This window comes from Pygocentrus nattereri, chromosome 11 (genome assembly GCF_015220715.1).
Source record: "Pygocentrus nattereri isolate fPygNat1 chromosome 11, fPygNat1.pri, whole genome shotgun sequence".
NCBI classification, from domain to species: Eukaryota; Metazoa; Chordata; class Actinopteri; order Characiformes; family Serrasalmidae; genus Pygocentrus; species Pygocentrus nattereri.
Window position 1 is genome coordinate 36,314,076 of NC_051221.1, and position 25,946 is coordinate 36,340,021.

Genomic DNA, 25,946 nt, shown 5'->3' on the forward strand with positions numbered 1-25,946 from the left:
TCATCATCATCATCTTCATCATCATCGTCTTTAACTGCTTAATCCAGATAGGGTCACGGTAGCAGCTGGGAGAGCAGAGAATCCCAGATGACCCTGTCCCTCGCAACTTCCTCTAGTTCATTCCCAGGGACCTCAAGCTGCTCTCAGGCCAACTTGGAGATGTAATCTCTCCAGCGCATCCTAGGACGAACCCAGGGTCTTATCTCGGTAGGCCGTGCCTGGTACACCCCCACTGGGAGGCGCCCAAACCACCTCAGCTGGCTCCTCTCAATGCGGAGGAGTAGCGGCTCTACTCCAAGCTCCTCCCGGATGGCCGAGCTCCTCACCCTATCAAATAAAGTGTAGCCCGCCACCCTGAAAAGAGGCTCATTTCTGCTGCTTGTATTCGTGATCTCATTCTTTAGGTCATTACCCACAGCTCATGACCATAGATGAGGGTCGGGATGTAGGCTCTTTAGCTCCCTCTTCACCGCTACAGTCTGGTACAGTGACCGCATTACTGCTGCTGCCTGTCCCAGCCTGCTGCCGATCTCACGATCCCTCTTCCCATCACTCATGAACAAGACCCCGAGATTCTTAAACTCCTCCACCTGGGGCTAGTCCTTTCCCCTTACCTGGAGTGGGCATGCCATCCTTTTCCGGGCTAAGACCATGTATTCAGATTTGGTGGTGCTGATCTGTATACCAACCGCTTCACACTCAGCTGCAAACTGCTCCAGTGAGCGCTGGAGGCATCCATGTGATTCAGCCAAAATAACAACATCGTCTGCAAATATCAGAGACACCACCCTCTGGCCTCCACACATAATGCCCTCCTGACCTTGGCTACGTATTGACACTCTGTCCATGAATATCATGAACAGGAGTGGAGACAGGGCACAACCCTGCCGGAGCCCAACGCTAACAGTGAAAGGGCCCGACTTAATGCTGAGTATATGAACACAGCTCTCACTCTGGGAGTACAGAGATCGATTGGCGCGGAGTAGTAGCCCTTGTTGACAAACTCCCATGCCCCCTCAACAATCCGCAGGAGGGTGAAAAGCTGGTCCATTATTCCACAGCCAGGGCGGAATCCGCATTGTTCCTCCTCAATCTGAGGTTTGACTATCAGTCAGAGTCTCCTTTCCAGCACCTTTGCATAGAATTTCCCAGGGAGGCTGAGCAGTGTGATACCCTGATAGTTGGCACACACTCTCCGGTCTGCTTTTTAAAAAATGGGGACCACCACCCCAGTCTGCCAGTCAAAGGGTACTGTTCCTGAGGTCCATGCAATATTGCAGAGGCGTGTCAGCCATGACAGCCCCACACAATCCAGAGCTTAAGCATGACGAATCTTATCCACCCCAGGTGCCTCGCCACTAAAGAGCTTGCCAACTACGTCAGTGACCTGCACCAGGGAAATGGAGCTTGACCCACCAGAGGCCTCCGGCCATGACTCCTGTGAGGGAGGCATGTCTCCCGGATTAAGGAGTTCTTCAAAGTGCTCCTTCCACTGACTGACAATATCCTCATTTGAAGTCAGAGTTTCTCCCCCCTTGCCGAATACAGCTTGGGCGCAGCGACCCTGACCACTCCTGAGTCGCTGGACAGTTGTCTAGAACCTCCTTGAAGCTGACCGAAAGTCTTTTTCCATGGCTTCGCCAAACTCCTCCCCTGTCCTGGATTTTGCTTCTGCCACCATTGCGGCTGCCACCTTTTTTGCCTGTCGGCAAAACTCCTGCTGAGTCAGGAGTCCTTCCATCCAGTCCCTAAAGGCCTCTTTTTTCAGCTTGACAGCCTCCCTCACCACTTGTGTCCACCAGGGGGTTCTTGGGTTACTGCCCCGACAGGCACCCACAAGCTTTTGGCCACAGCTATGCCCAGCAGCTTCCACAATGAAGGTTTTGAACAAGGTCCATTCAGACTCCATGTTCCTACCTCCCCCAGGACATGAGAAAAGCTCTCCCGGAGGTGGGAGTTGAAATCATTCCGAACAGGGGCCTCCGACAATCATTCCCAGCATACCCTCACTATTTGCTTGGGCCTACTGGGTTTGACCATCAGTTTTCCTTGCCATCTGAGCCAACTCACCACCAGATGGTGATCAGTTGACAGCTCAGCACCTCTCTTTACCCGAGTGCCCAGAACACATGGTCCCAAGTCAGATGAAATGACAACAAAGTTGATCATTGACCTCTGACCCAAGGAGCTCTGGTACCATGTACACTTATGAACATCCTTGTGTTCGAACTTGGTGTTCGTTATGGACAATCCATGCCTGACACAGAAGTCCAATAACAATTCACCATTCGGGTTTAGATCGGGCAGGCTGTTCTTCCCAATCACGCCTCTCGAGGTCTCCCAGTCATTGAAGTCCCCCAGTAAGACTATGGAGTCTGTAGGCAGGACCCTTTCCAGAACCCTGTCCACTCACTCCAAGAAGGCTGAATACTCTGACCTGTTGTTTGGTGCATAAGCATACACAACAGCCAGAGTTTTCCTTTCTGCGATTTTAATTCACATTGAGGTGACCCTCTCATCCACTGGGACAAACTCCTTCTGCACGGCTGCCAGCCAGGGACTCGTGAGTATCCCCACTCCTTCCCGACGCCTCTCACCCTGTGCCACCCCTGAGTAGGAGAAGGACCCTATCAAGGAGTTTGGTTCAAGAGCCGACACTGTGGGTGTATATCTAGTTGGTACCTCTCACCCTCCTGCACAAGCTCCAGCTTCTTCTCCCCCAGTGAGTTTACATTCCACGTGCCAAGAGCCAGTTTTTGCCACAACAGCCTAGGCCGCCAAGGGCCCCCCTGCAATCTCCCACTGCCTGTGCAGCACTGCACCGCTCCCCCATGCTGGACCTTGCGGGTGGTGGGCCCACATGATCCCCCCACATTGACTCTTTGGGCTGAGCCCAGCTGTGTTACATGGGCTGCTCGGCCACCAGGTGCTTGCCGGGGAACACTACCCCCAGGCCTGGTTCCAGGGGTAGGTCCCGGTGACCCTATCCCGGGCAGGGTAAACTGTTTTCTGTGCCCGTTTTTCATGGTGGGATTTTGGATCGTTTTAGTCTGGGTTGGCCAGGAACATATTGCTCCCAACAACTTAGCTCTGAAGATCCCTAGACCGCACAAGCCCTTCCGCCACGACAAGGCCCCAGTCCAGGAAGGGAATGTTATAATCTTGACATACAATTTAAAAATATAAACCATATATATATATATATATATATATATATATATATATATATATAATTATATGTTACTATATATATACTGTGATGTCATCACAGTGCGCCGATGATGATCTACTTGTAGAGGGACTTTGCCTGTTTGTCATGTTTCATCATAATAAATCATGCATTTCTGTTTTATTGTCTAGTTTATACATCACATTTTAATAGTACATTAATCTACACCATTTTAAGCCGTACAAGTCTTCACAGTCAGGCTTCCTTTTAAGAGAGTCTTAATAAAGTAGGCCACCATCACACTGTGTCACACAATTAACTGTGAAGCTGGTTATCAGTGCAGCTTGGTCGTGTATGTGAGTGTGCGTGTTTTATCAGCTTTGTTCTCTCCTACTTAAAATACCTCAGTGCTGGTTTGTGTAGCACTGCAGGCTACAGCGCATCTCTGTCTCCACTGGGCCCAGTATCAGACAGAGAGGAAAAGTGCAGAGAAGAAAGGAGGATTAGAGAATGCAACTCACCTCATAGAACCTGGTGTGCAAATATATCATCGCTGCCAAAATAAGACGTGTTTCTATTTCTGCCGATTTTTAGTTTTCTACAACATTTGAACATGGTGGCTGACATTTACACTGAGTGGAAATTTCATGATGAATGGACCAATAGCAATGCTAAAAAATGAACTGGAACAAAATATCTTCACACTGACTTGGAGATACTTGCTTTTCTATGCAAAGCTCGCTGTTTACTGGTCGGTCTACATCCAAAGCCTCACTTATGGACATGAGCTTTGGGATTACTGATAGAATGAGATTTGCGGATATAAATGGCAGGAATTAGCTTTCTTCGGAGGGTGGTGGGCTACACTTTACTTGATAGGGTGAGGAGCTCGGTCACCCTGGAGGAGCTTGGAGTAGAGCTGCTACTCCTCCACATTGAGAGGATCCAATAGAGGTGTGGGACAAGACCACGGGGTCATCCTAGGACCTGCTGGAAGGATTATATCTCCAGTTTGGCATTGGAGCACCCAGGATCCCTGGAATGAGCTGAAGGAAGTTATGGGGGAGAGGGTCATCAGGGATTCTCTGCTTTCCCAACTGTTACCGCAACCCTATCTAGATTAAGTGGTTAAAAATGATGAATGAATAATGAATTAATGTTTTTCTTTGGACAGTGGCAATACACGCTGAATCATGCTAAAGTATCTGACACAGAAATATGAGATGAGGAGATATAAGACATGCTCTGCTATAAATCTTCCACGTATTGACCCACAAGAGAGACAGAAACTGCTACAAAACCATTACTGTAAAAAAAAGTTTGATGTTTACAACATAACACATTTCTTCCTACTTAAAGAGATGGAACAACTCCTTATCTGACTTTATTTGATTGTTTTATTGAGAATGGAACAGAAATGGTGCACACAAGCAGCCTGGAGACGTGTTGGGAGCAGTGAACCACATCACTGTTAATGGATTTGTTCTGCATATTCGCTCTCTTAGATTTAGATGAAGTTTTGTGTTGACCCAGATAGCACTGTCAATTGGCATCCTCCACTGAAAATCCTTTTTAAGTCTTTAACTAGACTTGATCTATGTCTGAGTTTCCATTTATCCCATTAGTGGCATGCTGCTGTTTGTCACAGATACTTATTCTGATAATTAGCTCCTTATTGAGTAATTTATTGCAACAAAAGCCTCTGGAAGAAGCAATGGAAGATCTATGGGGAAACCCCATAGACACAAACACAGATTTAGAAATGCGTCTGTTTAGAAATAAGGCCTTTTTAAAACCCCAAACTCCCAGTTTTGCACAAGTGGAATAAACAAGGAAACACTTTCACCAGATTTTTGTCCATTTCATTAGTGTGTTTTTACTTTGTATGTCACTTCGTTGCTTGGGCTTTCATTTTTTGTGGGTGGAGGAAAAAAGGTCAAGAAGAGGACCTTCATAAAATATAACAACAATTAATATACTGTATGTTATATTTTATGAAGGACCTCTTCTTGACCTTTTTTCCTCCACTCACAAAAAAATGAAGGCCCAAGCAATGAAGTGACATACAAAGTAAAAACACACTAATGAAATGGACAAAAATCTGGTGAAAGTGTTTCCTTGTTATTATAATATACTGCATGTTGCAGTTCAACATCAGAGAACTCATCTCATAAGTATACAGAAAGACATAGAAGACATGTATCACTGATTTGACCAGTCAATGCTTTCTTTACACAGTCTTTTGCCACTACTGTTGCATTCTTCACAGAATGTTAGCAAAAATTCCCATTCAGCCTAAAGATCTTAGAGAACTGTAGTGCACAGATAAATTGTTAGGCTACCTACTTTTAGAATGTATTATAAATTTTAAATGATATAGGGTGTTTGTTTTGGTAACACTTTATTTGGAGCGGTCCTTTTACAGATTATCAGCAACATATTAGTAAAGTAGTGGTAGTGAAGCATTTGAATACATTCAAGTAAATATCTTGAAGATGTACTGTTGATACTTTACTTACATTAAATGGATGTATTGTTAATATGTTACTAACATTACGCAAAACCTAACTTTACCCAATTTTACCCAAAACCTAACCCTATCCTGACTTTTTTGACATGTTATTAAGAGTCCTTTGAGCGTTTGTCTCATCTAAAAGGACAACTCAAAATAAAGTGTCACCTTTATTTTGAATGCTTGCAGCAGTTCACACTGTTAGTGCAGGTCTAGCTTTTTTTTGTCTTTTTATAAGGCTGAACATTCAGTTTTTACGAGGGAAGTTCCATTTGACTGACAAGTAAAATGACTGTTTATTTCTATGGCTTGTAGGGGCAGAGATTTTCAAAATGGTGCTGCAAGAAAAACACACTAGTGGGAAACAAACTAGTATGCATCAGCAAACGCATGAGGATATGTGACACGTGTGCTTTTAAGAAAACTCTCGAGTAACTTTCAAACATGTGATACTGTTAACTTCACAAACTTTTTTCAGCTCATCGACTGTGTCTTGCACTGAAAGGCTTGTCGTTGTCATAGCATGTAGCAACTGCTTGCAAAGGTATGTTTCCTGTCAGACATATTAAAATACATGGAGCAAGGGACCCACAAGATCTTGATAGATGTGGCCAGTTCAGTTTGTGGCTTTTTGTTAACAAAACAACAAAACAACAAACAAAAATATACAGATAAAATACGTTGCATTACTATCGGAATGAAAAATTGTTTCTCCACTTTTTTAGTAAATTTGTCATTTTCACTGTCCAGTCCTTGCAGTCCATACACAGAAACTAAGCTGCAAAAACAGCCTGTTTTGAATACATTGTTACTGTGACTTCACAAAAAAAAATCACATATCCTTATATTCACCTATTCAGCCTACAGCGCCTTAGCCCTGCCCACTCACACTAAAATTATAAGGAGTGTTTCAGCAGGGCCTGCTTTTTGAATGAAGCACAATACAGGGCAGCCAATCAGAGCAGAGCTCATCTACATATATCAGTCTTAAAGACACAAAGAGCCTGTTCAATCCTTACAGATATAAATTGATTGGAAAAAATGAATCATGCCTATTTATGGTACATAAAATCATACTTAAAGCTGCACGTGGAGCACAGGGGGAAAAAAGTATGAAAAGCTCCCTTTAAGTCGAGCCCATTCCTGAAAAAAGTGATTTATTGTGTTTACTTAAATTCAAATGAGTACTTCATTTGCACATGAATGAAATTTATTACATGAGCATCATTATTGCCTGAAGTATGTAAACTGAAAGACAAAATTTTGTTGATGTATTGTATTCATATGGAAATGATACACACATTTGAATGAAGCAAACTTAATGACTTTTTTTCTCTATGTAGTTTTCAACTGAACACACAAAACAGCTTGTACAATATCAATATGTGTCAGGAGCGAATGAGGACGTATGGCTCTCAAACACACAGATATGCATGGGTGTGCAAACACACACACACACACACACACACACACACACACACACACACACACACACACACACACACACACACATTCCTGCTCTCCTCTCTTTGACAAGCTTTTCTATGTAAATGCAAGTTGAAACCAAGAGAACTAATTTATTTTCCATTGCTTTTATAAAGCGGAAAGATAATGAGTCTCTGGTTTTACAGACAGAAAGTGACAGAGCAGAAACTTTATTATGCTGTAGATTAGTCTGCATATGGGTTTTGAAGAGTGTGAGGATGTTCATTTTTTCCCCTTTATTTGAGAATCTGTCATGTTTAATTTAATTCATCTACAGCTCTCTCTCATTTAATTTCTGTTGTGTGAGTCTTGCTTCTGTTCTAAATTGTTTTCTCCCAATGAAAAGAAGCTGGAATGCAAAAACTGCACATCGAGCTATAATATAAAATAAAGGGGAAAGTCAGGCCTCGATTGGGTCTGATATTAATCTCATAACTGTTCCATTTCATCACACGCACACTTTATTAATTACAGAAGGTACTTCATAAAGACTGAAGAGCGAGAGACAGAGCTCTGAGCATCAGCCTGTAAAGGTGGACAGAAAGCAGGAGTGGATGTTTAGTAAGGCCGTTTTAATGAGATTGTGGATTGAAGCGTGGCGGAAAGTGGTCTCAGCGCAGGTAGTCTTTATTTTTCTATGTCACGTGTCTCTCTCTCTCTCTCTCTCTCTCTCTCTCTCTCTCTCTCTCATTCACTCTCACACAGACCTTTAGGTCTGCAAAAATAAAATAGTTAAGTAAAGACAAAGACAAAGTTTCACCCGTTCAGTCTCTGTAGTCTCTGTCGGTTTAAGCTGTTAATTATTAATGGTGTACAATCTTTCAACAACAGCAACAACAAAAAAAAAGAATCATAAGAAAAAAAAAGAATCAAAAGAATCCATAAATCATGAACAGAAAGGCTAAGGCGGTGTGGTGGGTGTGCTGTTTGGAGTCTAGTATCACTGACTTTGCTGCTCCAAACACCAGACTGTTGGCAGTTTATTATACATCAACCTTGTATCTACACTCATTGACTATAAAAACCTACTGTGTAGAGGCTCTTGGTAGGTTTGCATTTAGTGACTGCAGCCAATCTGTTTCAGCCCCTCTCTGCTCATTGTATCAGTGGAAAAAGACCACCACAAGGCCATCGCTGAACAGATAACATTGGAAGGTGGATGTGATGAAAACAGAGATGATGATCATCATCAGGACAGTACTGGGCATTATACCCAAGGACTTAAACTCAAAATAGAAACAGTACATGCTAAAAATGTTAATCTGAAGGAGAATTTCATTGATTATTCCACATTTCAGTATAATTCAGATTGGTTTGATGTGAAGTGGTGCATTACAGAGAAACTGCACGACTCAGATTTCTTTACAGTGGTGGTTCTAGGAACCTGGTTACAAAGCAAATATAGCCAGTTTATTTACTATTCAGTACACATGTCTTCTGAGTTGTGGAATGTTGGTGATGCTAAAATTGTAGTAAATCTCAAAAAAATAAGTTTTCTTCAGTATATATGAGTGTATTTAGAAAATGTATTTTTTGTCCAAAATCTCATCTTAAAATTGTCATTAATCAACCGGTAGTTTTAAATAGTGTTCTGTGAGGTTGCTTTAAGAGGCGTTAAACACTTTAGATGTTTGGTTCCTATTAACACCACTGTGAACCGTCAGTAAGTTTCTCTACAACACAGCATTTCAAATCAATCCCCTCTCAACACACTTTATTTGTTCACATCTTCACCATTTTATTATGCAGAAAATTTGAAAAATCAGTGTAATTTACCTTTTAGTGTCTATAGTAAATAGGGGTACTGATAAGTACTTTTAGAAGGCAGTAATTATGAGAGGAGGAGCACAGTGAAATCTTTTAGCAAGAGAAACACTTAAATAATATTTTATGTGTATATATATATATATATATATATATATATTTATTTTTTTATTTTTTTTTTGGTAATCATAGCTAAAAGGAGACCATGGTATTTAAAATCAAACTGAAAGAGTCTTTAAACATTTTGTAAAGATTCTAATCTGCTTATTGAGGGTGTTATTTTATTCAATATTCATATATATATATATATATATATATATATATATATATATATATGTGTGTGTGTGTGTGTGTGTGTGTGTGTGTGTGTGTGTGTGTGTGTGTGTGTGTGTGTGTTGATGTGATGCAGCACATTTTCAGCACATCGTGGTACTATCTGGTGCTGGTACAAGTGTATCAGCAGGCCTGTGCAAAGATATTTTAGGGTATTTTCATCAAGAAATTTTTACACAATGTAAAGGACAGCGGGTGTGTTGAAATGATATAGAAAACTAAAAATCAACAAAAATGGAGATACATGGTTTTCATTGGACAATGATGATATGGGAGTACAGTGGTTCTTAAACTGGTTCTCAACCAGTTTAAGCCCACCAGACAGTTCTGTCTCTAAGCGTTGAGCATTAGGATTGAGCAAAAGTGTGGACCATCTAGGGGTGAGCAGTTGGACATAAGGGCATCAGAAAATAATAGCAGTTTTCTTAACTTTTAAGAAATGTTTTATTTTTATGCATCTATGTGAAGGTTAGATTAAAGCACAGGTCTAAGGCAAGCACTTGATTTGTTTTGCTAGGCATCAAAGAGTAAAGTACACTTTCAAAGGGTTTCATAAGATTTTAATTGTGGTGCGCAGTCGCAAACGTGCAAGAGCTTTAACTTCAAAGCAGAAGATCTGAATTTGATTTGAACATGAATCCTGAGGTAACTAGGCAACTACAAACAGGTATCAGAACTGAGATAATTAGGCAGTGCTTTGATGTCCCTTTTTTATCCAATAAATAAATCTAATTCAATTAATGTAATCATTGGGAATCAATTCAATTGAATTAGGTGTCACCACTGAGTCAGTTGTGTGCACTACATGAATCTTACTGCCTTTACACACACCTGCTCAATATGCCACACTTCCGGCTTTCCAGAGGGATAAAAAAAGTTGGACAGCCATTATAATCAACAAGATTTGCCCTGAAGTTAAGACTTTGAATCATCTTTGGTTTGGTTTATTCGCATTTTTGAAAATGCTGACACATCTGTTCTTTTAATTCAGTGTTGTTGGAACAAAGCCCTCATATCTCCATTTTTGTTGTTTTTCAGTTTTTGACAATCTGAAAATGTCTGTTGCCCTATACACTGTGTATGTGTGTAAATTTCACAATGAATGGATAAAAAAAATGGCCCAAAATGACTTTATATACATTAAAAGTAAACCTGTTTTTTTCTACTTTTCCTGTAAAGTTACTGTTTCGGAGATACAAATCTTTTGCTTCCTTACTTAAACGCCTTCAGAAGCAAAGTCTTTAGTACATGGTGTAGTGTCTGATTCCTATAAAAGATTTCCCAGTGAAACCTGATAAGCCTCTTGATTCTGTGCAGTGGGAGAGAAAGAGAGAGAGAGTTGCAGTCCTTTGCAGCTTTTTCTTCTGTCAGTGTTCTTAAACAGTGTCCTGGGGGTTGTATATTGCATTACAGTAACATCCTGAAGACTTTACAGTGTAATTTGTGTTGTCGCTGAAAGACATTATTTGAATATTTGCATTCTGAAAAAGATGCTCTAACTGGTCTTGCCCTCAATAAAGTGGTTCTTGACTTGGATGCATGGTTCTTGGAAAAACTTTTACATTATGGGGAGATTTTTTAGACTTTCTTTTCTCCCATTTACAAAAAACAACTATCTGTCAAAAGCTCTTTACACTGTTAGAAATAAAAGTACTTTACAGGAACTTTTTCATTTTTCATACTTTTTCATTCATCAGTGTAAATGTTCCCTCAAAGTACAACAGTGGTTTTCCAGTTGTGTACTTTAAATACATTTTTACCAGTAAAAATACTACATATTTGTATTTTCTCATAACCTATTGTTTTTAAGCAGAGCAATAAAATAAAAAGCCTGGAGATGAGACAGGGTGTGCGAAGTCAATACAACTTAGAAAATATGATTTCAATGGATTATGGTACAAGTGTGTTCCCTGACTAAAGGTACTGATGTGCCCTTGAAGTTTCCACCCCAGAGAAAAGAGGGATACTGCCCCAGTAACAGTTTGCTACCTTTTTTCTGAGAGGGTAGTGAAAGAAATGTGGTTTTACAATGGCATTGTTCCTAGAAATGCTTTTTAACACATATAGTATATTTACTGTGGGCAGTTGCAGTCGAGGAAACTTTAGAAACGAAATCAAGTCAAAGCCAAGACTTTGCAGCAGTTGGAAGTCAGTAAGATCAAAACTGAGCATTAAGGCTTGTAATTGTAAAATAGCTTTTATGTCTGAGCTAAGGTTTGCCCGTCTCACATGGAGAGATGCTTTGTCATGGAGTTTGCTTTGAAGCCTCACTGTTCAAATTCTAGATTCTGTGAAAAGGTGAAATGCAGTCATGTGTTCATGTTCTTGCCATGTGAGTAGCAGCTTTCTTAAACACATTCCAGTCAATTCTACAGTCCTGGAGTGCCATTTCAGCACCTGAAGGACAAATTTTAATGTGCTTTGTTTTGATGCTGCCTCGCTCCTGCAGCATTCTGCATGCTGGCAGCAGGAACAATGAAATTGATTATACAGTATGAGTTGGGCCTCAGGATAGATTTGTTAGAATCCCATATGTTGCTGTAAATGTGGTCTAATGATGCTCCCACTACAAATTGGACATGAGACATTTAAAAGCGCATTGTGATATAAAACTAGCATTTAACATGATTTTCTTCAGCAATGTTCTTTCATTAGAATACCCAGCCTGCATTGCACAAATACATCACACCATCGTTTACCCCTGCATTGCTGAACCAGTTCTGACTGCTTGCCTGACCACTATTCTATAAGCCAAGATACACAACCAAGCTGACTGGTCTATTGTTTTTCAAGTGTTGTTTTTAAGTGTTTTCCCAGAAAATAAAGTTAAACTTGGCAAAAGGTTAGCTATTGGAAAGGATGTTAGTATGGACTACTAGAGATATTTGAAAGCTGTGTCTCTGGCATGTTCAGGAAAACAGATTGTAAACACAATAGTGATTCTATCTTTATTCAGCACAAAATGGCAAAAAAATTATTTTTAGCTTGTTGTCGCAGTTAGCAATTTCCAACAAGATTTGGCTTCCTATAATAATGTTAATGTTAGCTCTGGTGACTTGGATAAACAGTTCTAGCAGAAACCTTTACATTATATGCAGGTGTTTTAGACTAAAAAGTTGGCTTCCTTCTTCATTTGCCAGCTAGTTGGTAAAAAAAAGAAAAAAAAATCAGCTTGTTTCCAAAAAATGCACCACAAAGCTGTTGTAGTTTTGCAAAAGTTACTTCTATCTTTGTGATGCTTCATCATCCATCCATCCATTTTCTAAGCTGCTTCTCCCTCAGGGTCGTGGGAGGGTGCTGGAGCCTATCCCAGCGGTCATCGGGCAGAAGGCAGGATACACCCTGGACAGGTTGTCAGTTGATTACACACATATGTGTGTGTGTGTGTGTTTCTATTGGCAGTATGCTTGATTCTGCAGTATTCTGCTTTCTTCTGTCTTTAGAATAATCTAATAATTATAATCATCATCATCATCATCATCATCATCATCATCATCATCATCAAATCTTTAATGATAGATGACTTTTCATATATCTGAGTGGCAATGATACAGATCAAATCCAAAAGATATAAACTAAGAGAGGAATAGAATTTTAATTAAATGCTAATGTAAAGACATATATGTCCAATTTTAATTTCTCATTTTTTACCGGTAAGGGCAGATATATGCTTGCATTGTTGCAATGGGGATATCTGAACTGTGTTCTCTTTAACACATTCTCAAATAGGAAAAAAATAAGTACGTATGTGGCTTCATCAGAAGGGGGGAATTCCTCGACTTTAAACCAGAAACTCTCACTCTAGAGACTGTGGAGCTGCTGTAAGATGTTTACAACAGACGTAGCAATAGTTACACTTTTCATTTCTTCCAGTTTCCCTTTATATGAGACTAATATAGTCAATTAAAGCCGTTTGAGAATAAAATATCCATCATTTTTTGTTGCTAGTGTCTTGTGTATGTATTTGTAGTAGAAAATATTAGTTTTATGCATTGTGTTTAATGGTAACTGGTCTTTTCCTTATGTATTTTAAATATGTGCTTGTATTTATGGCTATAAGTCTCATAAGTATCCTTGCTGGTTTACGGTTCTTAAAAGTTCTATAGACAGAAATAACTTTTGAAATGAATGTCTCTTTGTAAAGGGAAGTTAATTGAGATACGCTATCTTATTTATTTGCTTTAATGTCTGTTATTGTCATGATTGGCTCCTCCCAGTCTCCTCATGTGCTTGTGTTTACCTTTGTCCTGTCCATTTGCTCATGTTTACCCCCTGGTCTTCCATGTGCGTTTGTTTTGGTTTTTCTGTCCTGCCCCCTTGTTTGGTTACTCCGCCCCTGGTTGTTCCCACCTGTGTTTCCACCTGTGTCTTGTGATCCCTTGTTAGCCCTCGTGTATTTAAGCCCTGTGTTTGCCTTAGTCTGGGTTGGTCTTTGTATTGTTGTTTGTTGGATGTGCTGTTTGATTGTGTTTGACGTGCTGTTTCATTCTTGTTTGGGGTTTTGTGTTTTTGTTCGTCATGTCTATCCCGCGATATCTCTGTGTTGGTTGTATGACCCTGGACTGTTCTGACCCTGACCCTGGATTTGCCTGAAATAAATCTTGCTTGACTCAGCACATGCATCCACCTCCTCGCTCCATGTCACAGTAATATGATGCACACACTTATATTACGTACTTACTTTATTGTGGTGTTTGCTTTTGCCAGTTAAGATTCTGATTAATATTGTTTATTGTTTAATATTCTGTTTGGACAACAGAACATTTAGGACCTGATGTGAGGCAACAGTTTATACAATGGGGTGCTGGAATTACTTGGCTGGCTTTGCAAGTGGATTTACTGGATTGTTACAATATGGCTGTTCTGTTTATGTGACTGTCAATTTTATTCTGATGTATATAAATCCACTGACCATCTGATTAGTGATCAAAGGTTTTATCTATGGTGCCTAGATAGGTCCCAGAATAGTGTCTTATAGAGACCGGGCTGTCTTACGATGGTGCCGAGTGTGATGGATCTCTGGCTTGTTCAATTGCAACCCTTGAGTCCTCCCAAAATCTTTGGCTTTGCTTAACTTGCTCACTGGAGTACATTGAATTGACATTACACGCTTATCCAGTGCTACTCTTTTGAGCATTGAGCTGCTCCACAAAATCATTCAATGCTTTGTGCTTCTACAGCATCATCCTCACAAGACCCATTAGTTCTTCAGCTGCTGTAAGAGCCTCTGTAGTGCCTGAGGCTGCTAACTACAGATCCAGATACAAAAAATCGAATGTTTTTTTGTTATCAGCTCAGGTCAATCTCACACTTTAACACTGAATGTTAGGACATGACCATGGATGCGAAAAAATGCTAATGAAAACTTGACAAGATAATAGATACATGAGGTGACTTTAAATGCCGGACAAGACAGGAGCGACTGACATGATGAGTGTTTGGTCAGAGAAGTTTTTTTTTTTTTTATAATAAAAAGTCAGAGAAAAGTAAAAGATGGAGAAAAACGTTTAAAAAGGTTCATTCTCAAACGATTCAGTCACTTTGGCTGTATTCACTTTTTCTTCCGTCAGCCAACTTGTTGGACACCCTAGGCTATTTGTATCAGTTCTCCCTCACCAATAAACCACTGTATGATAAAAACAATAAGCAGTAGTGTCAATATATAGATTAAAAAAGGATAACATTTCATTAATAAACACACACACTGGACACTCTTAAAACTGATGGTTATTCAGGGGTTCTTTAGTAAAGAAAATTGTTCTATATAGAACCATGAACACTCAACAAACCATGATTACAGGATTCTTCATAGCTCTATATGTTTCTTCAGACTGATGACAATGTGCTGTGGATGGTTCTGTATAGAACTTTTTTGAAAAGGGTTCTACGTAGCACCAACAGGTTCTTCAGTTGTTGTGATGTCAAGCTGTAACAGTAGAAGATTCCTTTTTGGTGCTATGTAGAAGCCTTTTCAGAGAACCATATTAAACACATTCTTTATCCATCTGAAGAAGCCTGTCCTGATGCAAAGAAATCTTTTAAACATGCAAAAGGTTCTTTTGGTGTTCATGGTTCTACATAGAACAAATTTTCTTTACTGAAGAACCTTTGAAGAGCAATCTGTTTTAAGAGTAACTGTAGAATATATGAGCTATGTCTATATGTTTATTGGAGGAGCCCTATTTTTATATAGTGTAGACACTCTAACACAGCTATGACTTACAAAAAGTGTAGAAAAATCGATACAGTATTTTATATTTAGGGTTTAGAATTGAAGTCACTTCTTTCAACAGCTCAAAAAATCGTCACACTTTCCATCCCTGTGTGGTTCGGTTCTGTACCGTCACACATCAAACGTAAGCTTCAGTGAATGGTGGGATGTGCAGAAGAAATTATTGGCTGTCAGCTCTCTGCCCTTGAAGACCTTTACTCATCTAGACGATCATGACAATCATGACTGCCCCTCACATGTCAGTCACTCTTTGGTTTCCATCTCAGCAGAGACCAAGAGTGAGAGCCCTAAAGACTCTGACCAATCGCCCCTTCCACAGTAAACCTCCTAAACAATGACCCCGATAACACCCCTCTGCTTTAAACTGCTGGACTTCATTACAGAAATTACACACACTACACATCCCATGCCATAATCCATCTGAATAAGAACATTTTCCACTATAGTCAGTGCACATTTGCACTATATATATTATTTCAGTATACATATTTTATAAATATACTTACATTTGTATTAGCTGCTCAACTTTATCTGTATGTACAACAAATAATTAATTAAATACACAAAGTCAAATTTATATATTCTATATATATTATATTTATATTAATGCCAGCATCAAAAGAATACATACATCTGGTATATCAGATTAAGATTCAGATTCTAAAACAGTATCAATACTCAAAGGCCAAAGCTTTTTTTTTCTTAATGCATATTAATCCCATTGTTAGACTAATCTATAACCAATGTGGATTTCTTTATTAATTGATGGCATTGTTTCTTTCTTTGCAAGACTAAAGTTTGATAGAGTTGTGGAACTGGAGAACAGCACTCAAATTCAGACTGGAATCTGAAGCAATAAAGGCAAGACTTCTAACGTCACATTCATCTGATGCTGCAAGTTTCTCTGGATAAAAGCATGTGTTAAACAAGTGAGGATGAAGTCAGCTTTGAATGTTGCTTTTTGTGCTTCACAAACAATAGCATGTTTCTAATATGTGAGTGTACATTTTTGTTTACGTTGATTTACTTCACAATTCAATTTTTCCTCAATAGAAAAAAATGATATAATCAACAAACATGTAAATTTCAAGTATTGTGATGTCTTATCTTGGGGTCTGCAGCTACTGCCACCACTACAGTTTAGCATCTCTGTTACCCTCAGTACCTGTAAATTTCCAGTATTAAAGATTCAAGATTCAAGAGGTTTATTGTCATTTGTGCAGTAAAACAAGTTGTTACACTCACAATGCAATTCTTATTTTGCTAATCCTCCATTCAAAACAAAGTTAAGACTTAAATAAATAGGTAGAAATAAATGAGTACACTTATTAAAGTTACATCTATAGTATTGTCCAACAGAACAGAGATCAGCAGTCATGAAGTTCACTGTGCATCATTAAAAATTAACATTCAGATTCAGATTCAGATTCAGAATCTGAATCTGAATGTTATCATTAACATTTGCTGTGCATCATTAACAATTAACATTCAGATTCAGATTTATATTCAGAATCTGAATCTGAATGTTATCATTAACATTTAACATCATTAACATCATTAACATCATTAACATTTAACATCATTAACAATTAACATAAATAACAGAAGACTGAAAGCAGCAATAAATGTATGTGTAGAGTCAATAGGGTTCAATAAATATGTGTGTGTGTGTGTGTGTGTGTGTGTTAGCTCAGATATACACCAGTCAGAATAAGGAGAAGGGGCAATGTGTGAAGTGGTAAGTGCAGCTCCCCCATCTTCCTTGGGTCAACAATCATTTCCTTGGTCTTGTCTGGATTTCAGGAAAGATTGTTTTCATGACACCAGGCCACCAGATCTGACACCTCCTTCCTATATGCTGTCTCATCCCCACCACTGATCAGTCCAGTGACTGTCGCATCATCGGTGAACTTGATGATGCTAGCGTTCTTCTGGTGTTTCACATGTATGTAAAGCAGGGGGGTTAACACACAGAGACACAGAGTGTCAGTCAGATAAACGGCATTCTAACATAGGTGTCCTCTTGATGTGTGAGGGCTACGTGAATAGTAGTCCTGACTTTGTCATCAGAAAACCAGTTCTGATAGTATGTAAACTGCAGAAGGTTCAAGGTTTTCCGGAATGGTCTAATTGATGCAAGTCATGAATATCCTTTCAGCTATACCTAATCACAGTTGGAGTGAATGCAACAGGATGATAGTCATTTAGGCAGGTCACAGTGCTTTTCTTGGGGAGTGGTGCAATGGTGATGGACTTGAAGCAGGCGGGCACAGAAGCTTGCGTAAGAGGCAGATTGAATATGTCTGCAAACACATCCAGCTCTGATGAGGAAACCCTGAGTGCATGCCAGCTGCTTTCCATTTTTCTCCCCAGAGCCTCAGGCACATCCGCCAATGACACAGTGAGTGATGTGTTCTGTGTGCACTCCGTGGCCAAAACCCCTCTCTGTCAGTTGATACTGAGGGCCTCAAAGCAAGCGTAGAACTCATTCAGCTGGTAGTGTGGTGTGGCCGGTTGTGACACTCTTGCTGCTCTGCTGGTAATCTGTGGTACTCAACTTACCATTCTTATTCAGAAATTTGTGCTGGACTTTGCTGGTACATGAGTGCATGAATTCCCAAGAGACTAAAATGCCTGAAGAGGACAAACAAATGCACTAAACACATGATCCGGTTCGGATGTTTTTTTGAATTTCTAAGTGAAAATAAGTTAACACATCCTCTACAGAGAACACACTTGCATAGGATTTTTTCCATCTATTTGCTGACTTTAACATAGGAATACAGGAAAAAATTAAACATATCATTTTAAATGTGACATAACTTTTGCACAGGCTACATTTGCTGTTTAATTTTATTTCTTAACATGTTAAATTCATGACATAAATATTAATTGTGCATGGGCATGGGTAAAAGTGAGTTCTCTGTAGAAAATCAACAAACACTGGGGTGCCCAAACTTTTGCATATTGTACTTGTATCATGTATTGTATTCACTTACTTCACTTTTTCAGAAACAGATTGAGGTTCACTGTTTAGTTGTGGGTCTAACTCGCTTCCCCCACTATCGCAGTGATGGTGCACTGGCTGAAAATCGTTCTCACTGGCAAGTTACCAAAGATGCATCAACTAGTATTTGGTTCGGATCAAGAGTGCATCCAAGTGTTTTAACTGGGCTTGATATTTGTGTTCTAGCACACTGGAGCTGAAATTGGACAGTGGAAGGTGAAGCCAAGTGCATGAGAACACAAGACCACACAAGAACTCATCTTGAGAAACTGAATGTGATTGGCAGGGTTACCACCCATCCCTACTTTTTCCTTTAATGTCCTTGTTTTTATTTGGTGTCCTGGGAAACATGTTAAATTTCTAGGACACTAAATATCCTGGATTTAATTTGATTAAGAAAAGTTAATATTTTAGGATAATATCTTTTTTTTATCATTTTAAGGGCATTAGTGTGTTCTTAAAATGTAAGCAGATCTACTGAGTATATAAAATGTATTGTTTAGGTCTGTAAAAGCTTGCAGATTAAGTGTAAATGCAACTCTAATATAGGCCACCTACTTAGTTAGAGAATGACAACACCAAAGCAGCTAGCAGTGAAAGATGTCAAAGTAAGTAGCCTTATCTGCAAATTGCCCTCCACAATTATTAGCAGCAGGATTTAAAACATTCTTTATCACCTATCCTTTCAATCAAAATGTTAACATTAATCTTACCTTTATTTGACATATAGTAGTGTGGCACAATTGTTGGCACCCCTTCATTAAATACTTTGTGCAGCCTTGCTTTGCAACTCTGAGTCTTCTCCTGTAATGCCTATTGAGATTGGAGAACACAAGTCAAAGGATCTGATACCATTCCTCCATACAGAACCTCTCCAGATCCTTCCGATTCTGAGCTCCACACTGTGAGCTCTCCCATTCAGCTCATCACATGTTTTTAAAAGGTTTAGGTTAGGGGGCTGGAATGGCAAAACCAAAATTCTGTGGCCAGTAAACCTTTTTCTGTTGATTTTGTGGTTTGGCTTGCCCAGCTGGATCCTTGCCCAGCTGGAAGATCCAACCACCATACTTCAAAGTGGGGATGAGGTACTTTTGTGAATGGCTATCTTTGTGTCTATGCCAAATTCACCTCTGGTGTTTGTTGCCGAAAATCAGTAATTTAGTCTCATCTGACCATAAAGCACAGTCCCACTAAAGGTTCTATTTACATCTGGCCAGGGATGGGGGGGTAGCAAAGTAGCGTGCTATTTTTTGTAGTTAGCTACAAATATTACAAGCTAGTAGCTGTAGCCGCTACAGTTTTATGAAATGTACCTATAGCTGTTGTGCCTACAAAATTTTGTGTAGCTATAGCGAAAATCTTCACAACAATTTCGCTACAGGCTTCAGTCAATCTGAGCAAAACTTGAACCATAGATTGCGGTCGTTCACTGGGCTGGTGGTAACTGTGTAATCCTGTCTAAGCCACGGAGAGCTCTAACAAATGGACATGCGCTCGCCCCACATGCTGATCACCACTTACTAGCAGGCTTAACTCAGGGGTCACAACTGAAATGTTAAGAAGAGCCGTTTTTGTCCTTTCAGCAATAATGAAACCACCTTTGGTGGAACATTTTATGTCCGTTTTACCATCTTGGGTGTACGCGTCTCAGTATGTGCTGATAGGTCAGGCTAAAAATATAAATGCAAACACAGACTCACTTTGCTCTGCTTTAACCTTTAGCTCAGCTATAGCCGCTTTTCTCACATCTCAGAAAACTTCTCTGAAAACTTCTCAGAAGATTTCAGAAAATCTCAGAAAACTTCTTTGATTTTTTACGAGGTTGAAGTCGCGACGAGATCATCGGGGTCTCTCTCCCCTTCATCATGGATGTCTACACAACACGTTGTAACCAGAAAGCGACTAGCATTGTGGACGACCCCATCCATCCCTCACATGTACTTTTTTCACAGCTGCCATCTGGAAGAAGGTACCGGGTCATCAGTGCCACCACTGCCAGACTCTGCAACAGCTTTGCTCCTCAAGTGATCAGGTTTTTAAACTCACAAGGACTGAACTAATCCCCCCCCCCCCTACACAAACACACATGCTTTACATACACACCTCTTTTGATGCTCTACTTGATCTGGAACATTGCTGCTACACTGTGTTTTCACTGTTTGACTGTTTTTTCTACCTCAGTAACTGCTGTGTTTATGTCGGTCGTCTGGCTGTGTGACTCACAGATCACAGCATGTTAAATATCTCTGCACCTTATTCTCACTACCTCATGTCCAGAAATGAGTGTTGTGTTGGTGCTGCACTGTTCTGTTTACTGTGTCTAATATCTGTTTAATTTATCATATTTATTATATTGTTTCTAGATACATTTTTCGTTTGTACACAATGTCTGCATGTTCACACTTCATACTTTTTGTTCCTTGTTGTTCCTGGAGGAACGATGGAATGACAATGAAAACCTCTTGACTTGACTTCTCATCTTCCATCTTCTCTTTCGAATTGTCCCATTCCACCTTAAATGGTGTCTGAGGTGCCAGATTGTACTGCTGCGGAATTTAAGGTGGAGCGGGAGAATTTGAATGAGAAGCCAGAGAAAGAGAAGCTGATTTTGTTTTTGAGTTGCTGCAGATTAAGCGAATCAGGAAAACAGTGCTTTTTAAATGTAAATTCATGTAAAGTCCATTTATCTCCAAATAATCAATTCGTTCCATTCTCTGCATTGCTGTGTGATCAACAGTCTGTGCGTCAGTGTTAAAGCTTGGTGAATTAGCAGTTATGCGTTAACTCCAAAAATCTAATTCCGCTGTGGAGCTGCAGCAGTGCAGAGATTATTCACCCCAAACAGAGCCAGAATCTCTAATGAGGATTTTGAGGCTAAAGTGTTGCTGAAGTTTAATAAAGACTCTGAATGTCATATTTGTACACACACCAATCAGACAAAACATTATGACCACTTCCTTGTTTCTAGGCTCATTTTTGAACACTGTGTCCACTCACTGTCCACTCTATTAGACGCGCCTGCGTTGTCAGTTCACCCTGTCCATAGACGAAAGCTCATCTCTCGCTGTACAGTATGAGCTAATCATCCTCTCGTCCTTCGTCAGTGGTCACAGGACACTGTCTGCTGGATAATTTTGGTTGGTGGACGTTTCTCAGTCCAGCAGTGACACTCAGGTGTTTAAAAACTCTGGCAGCACTGCTGTGTCTGATCCACTCATACCAGCACAACACACACTAACACACCACCTCCATGTCAGTGTTACTGCAGTGCTGAGAATGGCCCACCACCCAAATAGTACCTGCTCTGTGAAGGTCCATGGGGTCCTGACCATTGAGGAACAGGGTAAAAGGGGCTAACAAAGTATCAGAGAAACAGATGGACTACAGTCTGTAACTGTAGAACTCCAAAGAGCTCCTATACAGTAAGTGGAGCTGATAAAATGGACAATGAGTGTAGAAACAAGGAGGTGGTCAGAATGTTATGCCTGAAATATCTTGCTGAAATGTTTAAATTGGAGCACTTTCATTTCAACAGTAGACAATGGAATAATTGACTTGCCATTTAGTCTTAATTTGTGTTGGATATCACACCTTTGGGGGGAAGTTTGATTGTTGGTTGCACCTTTTCATGATCTTTTTGTATATTTGCAGGTTTTCATTTGTATGTTTCTTTCTGGCACAGGATTAAATGCAATGTCTTGTTCACACTCTCAGTTGGGCCTGTTTGGTGTGTCAGATGGAGATTCACAAACAAACATTCTGACAATTGGGCTTTGAAAGTAGCTAAAAAGTAGCGCACTACTCTTTCTGGGAAAGTAGCTAAATTGTAGCTAGCTACAAATTTTGAGAAAGTAGCTACAAAATAGCTAACTACTCATTTTTCAGTAGCTATCTCAACCGTGCATCTGGCAACTGTAGGATCTTGAGTTTGCTGGCCCTTGACAGCAGAGGCTTTCTTCCTGAAACCCCCCAGACAACTTGTGGTTATATATTTAGTGTTTGATTGTGGTTTAGGAGACGTTCTGACTCCAAAACCAAACTAATGTCTGCAATTCCCCAGCTGTGATCCTTAGAGATTTTTTGGCCACTTACTGTAATTTGGATAGTCTTGACAACTTCAGTTCCTTTAAACTGCTTAATTACTTCCATGATAGTGGAAATGAGTATTTTCAACTGTTTAGATATATATGCACACACTGAACTTGCAGATATAAGATATTTGTCTTTGTAATAAAGTGTTTATGATTTAACACCATCTCTTTTTTTTTGTCGACTAACTGTTCTTGCTGGTCACATCCTGCACTGACATTCTCACCTGAGGAACATCTGCACTTCTAGTTTCCTTATATTTCACACTAATGTACAAGCATCACACTCATTGCAGGTGTACAATTGCCGGCTGATGTTTTTCCCGAGTGACTACAGTAGCCTAGGTGTGTTTTTGTGCTGAATTGTATTTGATTTTAATATGTGTATTATTTGTGTATTTGTAGTTTATTTGTATGTACAGTTGTCTGCAAAAGTTTGGGCACTTCTGGACAAATGCCATATTTAGTTTTTCTGTCAAAATAAGTGTGCATTCTTTATAGATAACACACTTCTGCACAATGTATTGCACTGAATTTAATATGTTTGGGGAAAAATACACCATAAAACATGGCCTGTACAAAATTTGTGGTACATTTTATATTTTATGGTTTATTTTTTCCCCAATATGTTAAACTTAGCATATAAACAGAAATCATGCATTAAAGTTTGCAGGCCCGAAGAGGATGTGTTGACTTATTTTCACTTAGAAAATCAAATATACATAATCTGACCAGGGGTGTTGCTAACTTTTGCAAATGACTGTACAAAACTGCATATAACTATGTCAGCTAGCAAAAAAACTCCAAAACCTACTGTGTTCATCTGAGCTTTTCATTAGCTGGGACGCCACCACTTCTGAGACAGATTAAAAACAATGTCTCTGTGAATGAGAAAAAGAAAGAAATAAAAAGAAACATTCTCTCTTAAACTGTGTGTTCACCCAGTCACTCATGACTAGTGATAGTGTGGGGCTGCAGACACTACAGAATCCTGTGATGGCTGGGTTCATCAAGACAAGCTCATTATTATTCGGGTGGTGACAGTGCATCTGTGTGCGTATGTGCACATCAGTCTCTCATCTATAACACGCTTTAAGATTCTAAATAACTGAGTCTCTGCCCTGTGGACTTTCCACCACACACTCACACACTCACAAAACACACGTCTCGCCTTCATTAGCTCTAAGCTGCACTGTGTCAAACGATCCTATTTAGCAATTAGTGCCTCATTTTCACAGCTTATCAAAGAGTGACGCAACCAAACTGATACTCATCTCACAGACTTCATCTCTCTCTCTCTCTCCCTCTGTCTCTCTTTCTCTGTCTCTCTATTCTCTCTGTAGCTGAAGCATTAAAATAAGCAATAAGCAAATTTCCTGCTTACTGAATTATAATTTTTTCCTGATGTAAGAGCAAATTAAATTCAGTACATTTAGTACATTTAGGAGTTATCACAGAAATGGTCAAAACTCTGAATTACAAATAATAATAATAATGAGAAGAAGAAGAAGAAGAAGAAGAAGAAGAAGAAGAAGAAGAAGAAATGATATGAACTGACCTAGAATGCACATCTTTAAACTGTGGTTAATAGTTGGCGTCACACTGAGCAAGGACACCATGAACATATACAATTGGTATGCATGGCATTTAAAAAACATACACAGATTAGACAGTAGCTAAACTGTAGAAGTGGGTATTGACAGAGACTCCAGACACCTGTGATGAACTGTTTGCTTGTTTGTGATGATAATTCTAAAGACATTTTGATCTAAAAATATTTTCCTTATATGGAAATGAAATTTGTTTCTAAGACAAATCCAAACAAGCAAAATTGTTTCTAAAGTAAAAAAAGGAAAAAAATTAGCATCCACTGAAATGGAGTTGAAAATACTATAATTCCGTGCCTCACCATGCTACGATAGTGGCATACAGCATTGGAAACATTGCCATGGTGACAGTGGTGATTCATTATTTAAGGTGGACAGAAAACCAGGAGACTGCTCTGTGTGGTTTTAATTTTTATTGCATAATTTTATTCCACCACTACAGTTAATTGCCAAATTTGGCAAGACTGAACTGTTGGCAGAAGTTTCTGCCAGAGCCAGCTGCACTAGTCCACTGACTGCCTCTGGCAGAATTTTCTGTTTATATATATATATATATATTATATATATATATATATATATATATATATATATATATATATATATATATATATATATATATATATATATATATAATATATATATATATGGAATCCTTAGAATTTTTATGAACAAAATGTAAATGAAATATAATTACTATCTATTACTTCTTTTAAGCTTCTCCACCTGCATGTCAACATATCATTTGGGAGGCTTGTCAGAAAAGAGCCTTTCTCACAAATATAAATAGCAAAAATTCACATAATATCACTGAAACTTTCATTTATAAATAATTTCTATGGCCAGTTGAGAGAGAAATGGTCATTTCCGACAAAAAACACCAGAGGTCAAGGTCATGCAGAGAAGAACCTAATCATGCTGTGAAGTATAGTGATGGATCTGTGATGTTGAAGGGCTGTTTTTTTCCTCGAATGCCCAAGAAATCCTGCTTGGAAGCATGGCATCAAGGAATCCACAGAATGGGAATTTTAGAGACCTGCTGCATCTACTGGGAGACCAAGACTGAGTCATGGTTGGGTTGTCCAGCACGACAACACTCTAGAGCGTACCTACCAACCTCATTAAAAATGTCTCGCTGAATCAAAAATCAAGCTTTAACAGGGGCCGTCCCTAAACCCCACTGCAAGCCTGTGAGTGAGCTGAAGAGAAGTTTTCACAAGCAAAGGCCACGAGATGTGAAGGATCTAGAGAGCTTTAATATGGAAGAGTGCTCTCAGATCCCTTTATACATGTTCCCTCTCCTCATCCAGCATTTTAAGAGAAGATTCAGTGCTGTTATCATAGCAAAGGGAGGGTGGACAAAGGCTAGACTACATCCCTTTGAATATGGCTCAAATGCACTCTCATTTACAGATACCCAGTGGCCTATGACTTTAAAATAGTTAATTAACCAATAATTCAACATTGTTATTCATCTAGATATTGACATTAATACATACAATGATTTACTTTCAACAAAAAAAGTATTGTGAACGAAAAATCAAGTATGATATTGAAACGGGTGAAATTAGACTTTGTTGACTTGATTATTTCAGTTGGTAGGTTTTTACCCTGTTCTAATGTTCATGTTACTTAAACATATATCCATTAATTAGTTGTAATTTTGCAGGCTGGTTACCTGCCATACAGTAACCATGCTACATGACAACACATCATGGCTGTGATATGCTAGAAATCAAAATTACATAAAGT